The sequence below is a fragment of the Rhinolophus sinicus genome, chromosome 2 (assembly GCF_057876585.1).
Source record: "Rhinolophus sinicus isolate RSI-liver-muscle chromosome 2, RSI-T2T, whole genome shotgun sequence".
NCBI classification, from domain to species: domain Eukaryota; kingdom Metazoa; phylum Chordata; class Mammalia; order Chiroptera; family Rhinolophidae; genus Rhinolophus; species Rhinolophus sinicus.
In genome coordinates, this window is record NC_142502.1 from 28834888 (window position 1) to 28844759 (window position 9872).

Genomic DNA, 9872 nt, shown 5'->3' on the forward strand with positions numbered 1-9872 from the left:
ATAAAAGTTCTCAAAGATGAATAATAATAATTAATAATAATAATAATAATAATACACAGAAGAAAAAGAAAATGAGTGTTTAGGATTTGCAGCCAGGAGAGAGCTTTAATAGCACACTATATTGACACTAACTTATAAAGGAAGTCTGTGAGTCCCAGCAAAGAAGAGTGAAAAGTAAGAAAACAATGAAATGAGACAGCAGAACTGAGACACAGGTCTAGGTGTCACTGGCCTCCTCATCCATCCTTTTGTGAGGTCTGTCATTCATAGCAAAAGGAGTAGGCCGAGAAGCTGGGGGGTCCGGTGCCGTCCTGGGGATCGCGGGCTGGGTGGTGCAGTGATCCAGACAAGATCAAACACAAGAGCAGAGGAGGCATCGCTCAGAACCAGCCCCGGGACAAGTTCTCTACCAAGATAGGCTATGAAGCTAAGCAGGGCAAGAGTCAGGAAATTCTAGAATAGGGACTTATGCCAGAATCACAGGCAGAGAGATGATGAGGCAGTAAGAATGACAGGCTTAGCACGTGCTCTCATTGGATGCAGTGAATAAAGAGCTGATCTAGTACAGTCTGGGGCAAAAGCTCAGTATTGGTGTGTGCTGTTTTGTTGTTTCATTCTGTTTCTGTGGGTTTGACAATCTCCGTTTTGCCACAGGTCCTGCCTCTCCCCTTCGTTTATATCCTTGACACTTCATATGGGGTACTTGTGTGTCCCCAGGAGTCTGTACTCCAGGTCTGAATAATACTAAACATAAAAATAGATTAATCAAGTGCACATAAAGTATGCTTATTATTTGTTTCTATGGCTGGGTTAATAATTTAATCATGTTAGTTAACGGTTCTAAAAAGAGAGAGATAAAGTAACAATGGTTCTCTTGTTTGGTGGCAGTCAGACTTCCTTCCTGGAGCCATGCTGTTGGCAGGCTCTGAGACAGACATGACCTCTGCTGTGGGACCATATTCAGTCGAGGGTAAAGCCTGGAATAGCGTTGTTGGACTTTAATCTCCTGGACTATACATATGTGTTTGTTAAACTTTAATTCCATGACGAAAAGACGGTGTTTGATTTCTTGAGAAGGGCTTGCCTCACTGAGGATTATAATTCTGACAGAAAGGAAACTCAAAGTTTAGAGTAGTAAAACACATACAGAGTGGCTCGCCTAATTTATAAATTACCAGACAATGAAACCCTTATAGTGAGTTATTTACTGGGCAATGACCACGTCTCATTCAGTTTTTATTTCCCAGCATCTAAGCATAGTGTCTGGTATACGGTAGGCGTTCTGTAAACATTCAGTGAACTGAGCAGAACTGAGTTGCCTCATATCCCCACCACTGGTCTCCTTTCATCTGGTTAACAACTGTACTTGACCTTGGCTCAGCCATCACTTCCTCAGAAAGATCCTCCCTGACCTCCCTAACTTGATCAATCTCCCCTAATATTTACCCTTATACTGTAATGTACTCACCTTCAAAGCACCTATCACGTTTATAATTTCACATTTACTTACAAGGCCCTTTGATATAAACAATACAAACCATAAACAATAAATTCTGAGGAGACAAGGACTGTATCTTTTTGTTTTCTGCTCATGCAGTAAATATTGTTTTTGTTGGCACTCGGTAAATATTTGTTCAAGTAGTGAACCAAGAACCCATAATTTTCCTGGTTTCCTCTCATTCTAATAATACTCACAAGGCCTCAAATAATATGAAATAAATTATCCAGCACACACTCACATAACAGTCAGAGCTGGGAAAGCAAGTTTGTGATGCAAACCATCCAGTTAGGAAGAATTTTGATAAGCCAAGGAAAAATGCAAATATCTTTCATTATGGCCAGAAGTTAAATCTCCATCCCGGAGCGTACCATAGAAATGTTTGTGGAGATATGTTTATTCTTTCATAGGCAACTCAGTTGTTTTATTTTTTAAAAGAAGAAGCATAATCCTTTAAGTTTAACCACTGAAGGTCAAAAACTCTCACAAATGTTGTCAATTTCATATGGCCTAATCTAGCAGACGATGACTAACCTGGCAGACGATGACTAATCTAGCAAACTATATATATTTGTTTACATAGGTAAGTCATAAGTAAGCAGTGTTTCGATGGTATTATTCTCTGGACCTTGGAAGTAAAAGAAAAAAAGAGATACACTGTTCTGATCCAAAATACGATACTAAAGGATATGAGATGCGATAAATGACGCATTAAACTTTAACAAGAAGAGAGCCCAAGCTTAGCGAACTTTCTTACCCAAGACTGGACCCTACTTAACCTAGGATGCTAAAGAAACATTCCCCATCTTAAATGAGCATGAATCTCATCGGAGGTCATTTGTTGTGCTTATTTATCATCATAAAATTCAAGAGATAGAATGTGGTTACCTGGTAACTTATCATCCAAAAGTGAATTGGAAGTCTATTCAAAAATGGAAGTGTGGTACTGTGCTAACGATGAAATTCCAGCCTAGTGAGGAACAGTGAGGGTAACTCCCAAATGTATTGAGCAGTAAAACGGGAAAGTAAAAGCTACATCTCAGACTGAAGACCTATATCCCGGGTTGCTCAAGGCTGGTCTTAAATGGACTGAAATCAGCAGTGGAAGAGCAGCAGTGAATTACCTGAAAGTCCCCAAATTCTTTGCAGTGTCATTATTTGCTGACTCCTTTCCACCAATAACACATCTGATGTCCAAAAACAATGGTTCATTGTGAATGCCAGAATCATCCTGCTAGAAATACACAAGACTCAGGAAACAACATACGTACAAGTATGCATGGACTCAAAATGTCCTATGTTTTTGTTTTATTTTGTTTTTTGTTTTGCACTAGGCCAGAGATTGGGAGATGCCTTGTGACCTATCAGAACTATGAAGGATGTTTGCAAGCCAACATTTAGCCAGTCCTACTTTCAGGGGTGCTGTAAGAAGACATGACATACTTGGATCAGAGACAATTGATCAATTGATTTTATTGCTCTCAGCAGTGGAAGCCAGAATAGCAGCATATTGTTACACTGCTTCCCAAAGTGCCAATTCCCAGAGGGCAACACAAAGAAGGTCAGGTGACACCTGTACATACATTATAAGAAAGGAACCCTGAGCTTAGGAAACCTAAATTTTTTATACTGCCTAGTACTCATGCCTGCCCTTTTCTCTGGAGAGATACATTATCTCCATCTTCCAAACCTGTTCACTGACAAACATTCTTGAAATGATATAATGGAACAAGGTTAATTAGTGCCTCTGCTTAACAAGATATATGGAAATGAAACTCATTCTGAGACCTGTTTCTCAACATGACCTTGCCACTAAGAGCACTCACGCAGAGCATGCGTAAGTTCTTGGCATTCTGTTGGTGGACCGCTTAAATAACTGGATTTACAAAGCCCTTTCTGATTCAGGATGCCATCTAATCTGGACAAACCATTATTGAACACTCCCAAGAACATTTTCCTGAGCTTGCAAACCACCTACAGGTATTCATTTCCTCTTTTTTAAGGTCAGCAGAAATTTCTAAAAATTTTGCCTTTTACCATTTCCCAGAAGGATTTGGGGACTCATATTGTAAAAGGCTTCTGCAATGTAGAACATCTCTCTTTCACTATAGCTACAACAGTATTCAAAAGTATAGTCTAGACCTATTATGGGTTTTAAGGCACAGTCCTACTTTATACCAAAAGCATTTAATAATACTCGCTGCATCCATCTATGAGTCCACCCAAACCTTCTAATTAAGGATGTCAACACTGAATACTAACAAAGCATAAGTCCTGGCATTAATGCTTGCTACCGTGTTTCCTAGAAAATAAGACCTAGCCAGACAATCAGCTCTAATGCGTCTTTTGGAGCAAAAATTAATATAAGACCCAGTCTTGTATTATTATATATTATATTAATTATATTATATTATATCAATTATATTATATTAATTACATAAGACCGGGTCTTATATTATAGTAAAATAAGACCAGGTCTTATTTTTTGCTCCAAAAGACGCATTAGAGCTGATTGTCCGGCTAGGTCTTGTTTTCGGGGAAACGTGGTAGCTGTTGCTTGGGTGAGTCACTTCTTCCTCTACCTTAGTCTCCTCATTGTGAAATAGGGGTAATAATACTCACTCTTACCATCTCACACAATTTTTGAGAGTCATGTGACATAACATCTGTGAAAGCAATTTATAATCAAGAAAAATTCTTACCCTGAGAAACTCATCATAGTGCAATCCTTAGGCAGGGTTGTGGGGTAATCAATTATATGCAAATAGATTCATGTCTTATTGTTGTCCAAGAGGGAAACCTTTTTACCATCAAGTATTTGGGAGGAGGATGGGGGTAAAAAGGGTAGGGGAGGGAGGAAACACAATGTTATTTCTAGGTCAGAAGCCATTTCTAGATACAAAAAAAAAAAAAAGTCAAGGTTTTATGATACCAAACATTAGCTTTTGGTTAATTTTTAAGGGAAAATCAGTGAATAGGAAAGAGATAAAATGTGCTATCCACTTTTCATTAACATCTCCCTAAATGTGCCTTCCATAATTGTATCTTTATCCAAGGCACCAATAAAACTATTGTCAGAGTATATTATTTTTCCCCAACAGTTTCAAGGTGGGTCTACAGTCAACGCACACAAGTCTCAAGAAAAATAGTTAATAACCCATAAAAGATGCATGGCAACTGATGAAACAGTTCTCATGCTGCAAATTACAAAGACTTGGATCAAAAATTCTACTCTCCGCCTAACTTTCCAGAAATGGAAAACCTTATAGATCCTTAATATAGTAAAAAGGCCAGGAGCATAAGCACACTGAACAGATCAAAAGTGGGAAGCACAGAAAACAGGAAAAAGTGAAGGGGGCAGGGATCTGCTACTGATCCAAATTGTTTTGAAATGAAAACCAGAATAAGAACTGAAACACGGAAATATTGATTTATTCTTACGACACTGTTTTATTTCCTTTAGGAAGAAAACTTGATCCAGATTGTTCCTACTCCTCAGAATCTTGTACTCTGTTCTCTTTTCTCACGTTATCAAATTTTGGCAACGATACCATTTAAAGAAAACAGATTTTCCATTCAAATTAAAGTTTACAGAAATATCTCTTAATTCCTTAAGTTCTCTTGAAAATTCAAATGCTCTGAATCAGCAATGGAATTAGATGTGTCTAAGTATGTTTCTAATAGCATCCAATAGCCTAGAAAAAAAGCAATTCATAGAACTTCTAAGTATGAAGTCCATTTCTAGAGAATAGAGACGTCAGAAGTCAGTTTGTATACCACATGTTTTTTATGTTCTATTCTGTTTTCTCTTCTACCTTAGTTTATTTTGGCCTGTTTTCTAGTTTACTAATCCTGTGCTCTGAATGTGTTCACCCAGCTGTTCAAAACATCCAAAGTTCTAATGTTAAATATCGTATTTTCAGTTCCAGAATATCCATTTGATTAGTTTAGATAGGTTCCGATTCTTTATTGAAATTATCCATCTTTGCATCTGTTTTATACATCATTTTCTCCATTTTCTTGGTCTTATTAATCATAGTTATTTTAAAATCCCTATTTGATAGATGCAATATCTAAATCATCTAGGGGTTTACTGTCTTTTTTCTATCGGGTTTTGGTCATTTTCTCCTGTTTTATAGCATGTCTTGTAATTTCTCATTGAATGCTGGATATCATGACGGCTCTGAACATCTTCCTTCAAAGAGATTTAAAATTTTTTGATATTCAAAAAAAGAAAGAAACCAACTTTGGTGGATCACCTGATCCTGTCTAGGCTTGATTTAAAGCTCTGTTAGGGCTTGCCTATTTCAGTTTTCCTAGGGTAAGGTGCCTACTTCTATGGCTTGACAGACAGGGTCTCCACTGAAAGTCTGAGCTTGTTTACCAATGACCCTCTACCTTGGCAGCACTTGAAGTCCTCTCTCTCCGGTACCATGTGGCTACAAATATCCCACATCAGTTATCTGACCATCCAGATATTCTTTTGTGGCAGGTTTTTTGCAGTCTTAGTCCTGCATCTGTGCAGATTGCTTTGTGAGCAGAATTTATATGCAGATATTTGGGCTACTTTTCTGCAGTTTCCTCCCCTCCAGAAAGGCGTCCCTCCAGTCCTAGCCACTTTGCCCTAAACTCTTCTTTCTCTTTAGTCCAATAACAATGACACTCTTCTTATACTTCATTCACCTATGCTATGATTTACAAAATGCTTTCCTCAGGGAAAACTCACGGGAGAATTTAAGTTCAGCTTATATGCTTCTCTCAAAGATCATAATACCCTTGGTGTCCTAACTATATTGATTGTTCTCCAATATCTTCAATTTATTGTCTAGCATATTCTGTCCAGCTTTACAGTCATTTCTGCAGTAGGATTCCTTCATCACAAGTGACTCCATTATGGAAACCGAAGTTTTCAATACAAACTTTATACACAGAATGCTTACTGAAGTGAGCTTTCAGGTAGAAGCATGCACAGATACACAGATCATGATATGGGCATCAAAAGAGAACCAGATAACCTCTTCAAGTAGGGCAGTAAACATGGCTTGATATAGTAGAATATGGTTAGGCAGGGTTCATTGTATGATGGGCAGCCCACTATGATAGCAGGCAATCGAGACAGCCTGATTAGCAAACCAGGATAGGCACAATTCAATGTCAAGGTGGCAGGCAATTAGGTGAACACTCATACCAAGGAACCTAAGTGATCCTCAAAATCCTGAACTCTAATATGAACTAGGATTCAAGAATGCAAGGAATCCTTGGGGCAGCTGGATGGCTCAGTTGGTTAGAGTACGAGCTCTGAACAACAGGGCTGCCATTTCGATTCCCACATGGGCCAGTGAACTGCACCCTCCATAACTAGACCGAAGGCAACGAGCTGCCAGAGGAGTGGCTGGCTGGCTCAGTTGGTTAGAGTGTGAGCTCTCAACAAGGTTGCCCGTTCAACTCCTGCATAGGACGGTGGGCTGCGCCCCCTGCAACTAAGATTGAAAACGGCTACTGGACTTGGAGCTGAGCTGCGCCCTGCACAACTAGATTGAAGGACAACGACTTGGAGCTGATGGGCTCTGGAGAAACACACTGTTTCCCCAATATTCCCCAATAAAAATTAGAAAGAAAGAAAGAAAGAAAGAAAGAAAGGAAGGAAGGAAGGAAGGAAGGAAGGAAGGAAGGAAGGAAGGAAGGAAGGAAGGAAGGAAGGAAGGAAGGAAGGAAGAAAGAAAGAAAGAAAGAAAGAAAGAAAGAAAGAAAGAAAGAAAGAAAGAAAGAAAGCAAGCAAGCAAGCAGGCAAGGAATCTTGAAGCGAAGCAGAACACAGTTAGTTAGATGGGTCACTGGTGGTCCAATGAACTCTCCCAGCCAAAGAAAGTCTTTTATTTTGTCCAGATCATGGCTCAATAATCAAGCATAATCACTGAAAGAAAATACTCTAGGTTGAAAGCAATTTTGACTGGTTAGAGTAAACAGTGAACTTGGACATCAGTAATTACATAAGGAGATGTATTTCTATCAGGAGATCTACACTCCAACACCAGCCCGTCAGGTTCCACTGGATTAGACTGCAAGAGAGAGACAGCTCCATCCACAGCATTATTCAACTTCCTCAGGGACCTAGCCATCCAACAGAGATTAGGAGTCTCCAGCTCATGGGATTTGCAATTTACAGCAATAACTAAATTACCTACTTAATAAAAAATCACTTACAATGAAAAGATTTTTTTGCTTTAAAAACACCTAAGTAAAAATTAAAAGTAATTATCCTGCCATTCTAATATATGTTGTATTTACCATGAACAGAGCATTATGTAACAAAATTTAATGTTGAAAGAATCAATATTTTAAACACAATTTTTAGTTTCTAGCTAAGCATCTGTAAGAGACACAGTATTTATTTATATATCTATCTCTATATTCCTTTTATAAAGGAAAAGATGGAGTGTTCATCGTCGTGCGGAGAACTAATGCCACATCTAAAAGGACTTCTTAATTTAACAAATTTTTTAGCATAAAGCCTGAGTTTCAAAGCAAAATAATTTAATTTTGTAATTAAGCTGCTAATTAACCTGGTTTATGAAGTTTTACTACTTGAAAAACATTATTCTCCTGTTTCTCACTTAATGGCCTTTACCATGAGCTAACAATGCTTATAAGTGACAGCACTGAAGCACTGACAAGTCCTTCTCCAAAAAGTGAAATTCTACTTGATCCCCAATTATTTTAATATTGTAATTTGGGATAGTAAATCTTTCACCTTCCTTAATAATGTTAATTATTAAAATGAATGAAATAACATCTAATCTTTGGGGGGGGGACTTACTATATATATATCGATGCTATTCTAAACACGTTACATCAACTATACTTCAATGAATTCTCACAACCACCACAAAAGTAGTTTTTACTGTGTTCCCCATTTTCCCAAGAGGTAGCTGAAATACAAGTCTCGCTCGTAGTGAGGGACAGAACCAGCCTCACCCAAGCAGTCTGACTCCTCAGCCCACGTTTTGAACCACCGAGCCACACTGCTGCACGTCAGCAGTTCTGAGGGATACCCGTATCATGGGAACGACATAAACTAGCATGCTGAAAACGTCTAAACACAATAGTTCTAACCAGAATTGATTTTACTCTTTTCCATTTATTTTTATTTTCCTCAGAATGTATTTCCCCATAGTAAATTAAACAAGATTGGATGAGGTCATGAGAGAAAAACAAAGCAATGGAGACAGAGCTATGTCAGGAAACCTGCGCTTAGCACCAGTTTTGTCCCTAACTAGCTATGTGGCTTTGGACAAATCTTTAAATATGTATTCCAAGGCTTAATGGAAAAAACAAAAAACAGAAAAAACAATTCTAATTTTATCTACATGCAAATTCATAAGGGAGTCATGTCAACAGTATTATTAATCACCAACGCTGGTGTAATTGTTATTACTGTTAAAGAATTAACTGCAAATAACAGTCATGCTTTAATTTCTATTACACTATCCAAAAGTGAGCTTTAAAAAAACATACATTCTAAAGTAGTTTAAAAATGGTTTCCTTTGTTTCATGGGACTTTTCCTACAGATAAGAGTAAAATTGTCAGCTTTTCTTTTATGGCTCTTCCTCATTAGTCTGCAATTTCCTGAAGATGAACTACATTAAATAAACTCTAGAGAGACCACATTTAGAAGATAAGGTAATTAGCAAATGCTGCTTAAAGTTTATTCATCTTATGGGACAGATGCCTTGCCTTTTGTTTTTAAGAAAAACCACTGAAATTAAAAGTACATAATCTTGTATATTTCTGTCAAATAAAAATCTAGTTTACAAATGGAAAGACTAAACTGTAGTTTAGTATTTAATACTTGGTCAGTATGTAACCATGTTTGAACTTTCACAGATATTGATCCTTTCTTTCATTCTTACCTTTTTCATAGTCAGTAGTCAGGCTCTTTCAGTCACTTCTTCATCCTGCTACCTGAAAGAAAAGAGCATGGTGTTATTTTCATGGCAAGCTAAAAAAATAACTTTTATTCCTAAATTTGCTAGTTGTGCATTCAAAGTGGACATTACATTTCCCTTCTAGACAAGATTTGCCCGTATGACAATATCTGTTAACATTATATATGTAGAGCTTTTATAACTATTTAGGTCAACTCAGCTTTAATAAGACAGCTCAGTGAGATGTGTGGGATAAATACTTCTAACATTTTTCTCTGGGGGTAGGGAAAAGAGAGAGAAATTTGCCCTCACTTTGCATTTGTTTTCTAATTTTTCATTAAACATGTGGATCAAGAATTAATCCACAAATCAAATGAGTATAAAATTAAAAGAGCCACCAATTTGAGTGAATTTCTACTTTGGTTTACTTTTAATTTAATGATAGACA

The 9872-nt window shown here is 37.6% G+C and overlaps 1 long non-coding RNA gene across 5 annotated transcripts in view; it reads right to left on the minus strand.

Annotated features, from left to right (window-relative positions):
- LOC109446224 (uncharacterized) overlaps positions 1-9464 on the minus strand; it is a 246430-nt gene extending 236966 nt beyond the window's left edge. For 4 of the 5 annotated variants that reach the window (XR_016020178.1, XR_016020179.1, XR_016020180.1 and 1 more), the window contains exon 1: positions 9410-9464. This is a non-coding gene — a long non-coding RNA (uncharacterized LOC109446224). The remainder of the gene's footprint in view (positions 1-9409) is intronic. The other variant, XR_016020181.1, reaches the window with a different exon arrangement.
- Between the last annotated feature and the right edge of the window lie 408 nt (positions 9465-9872).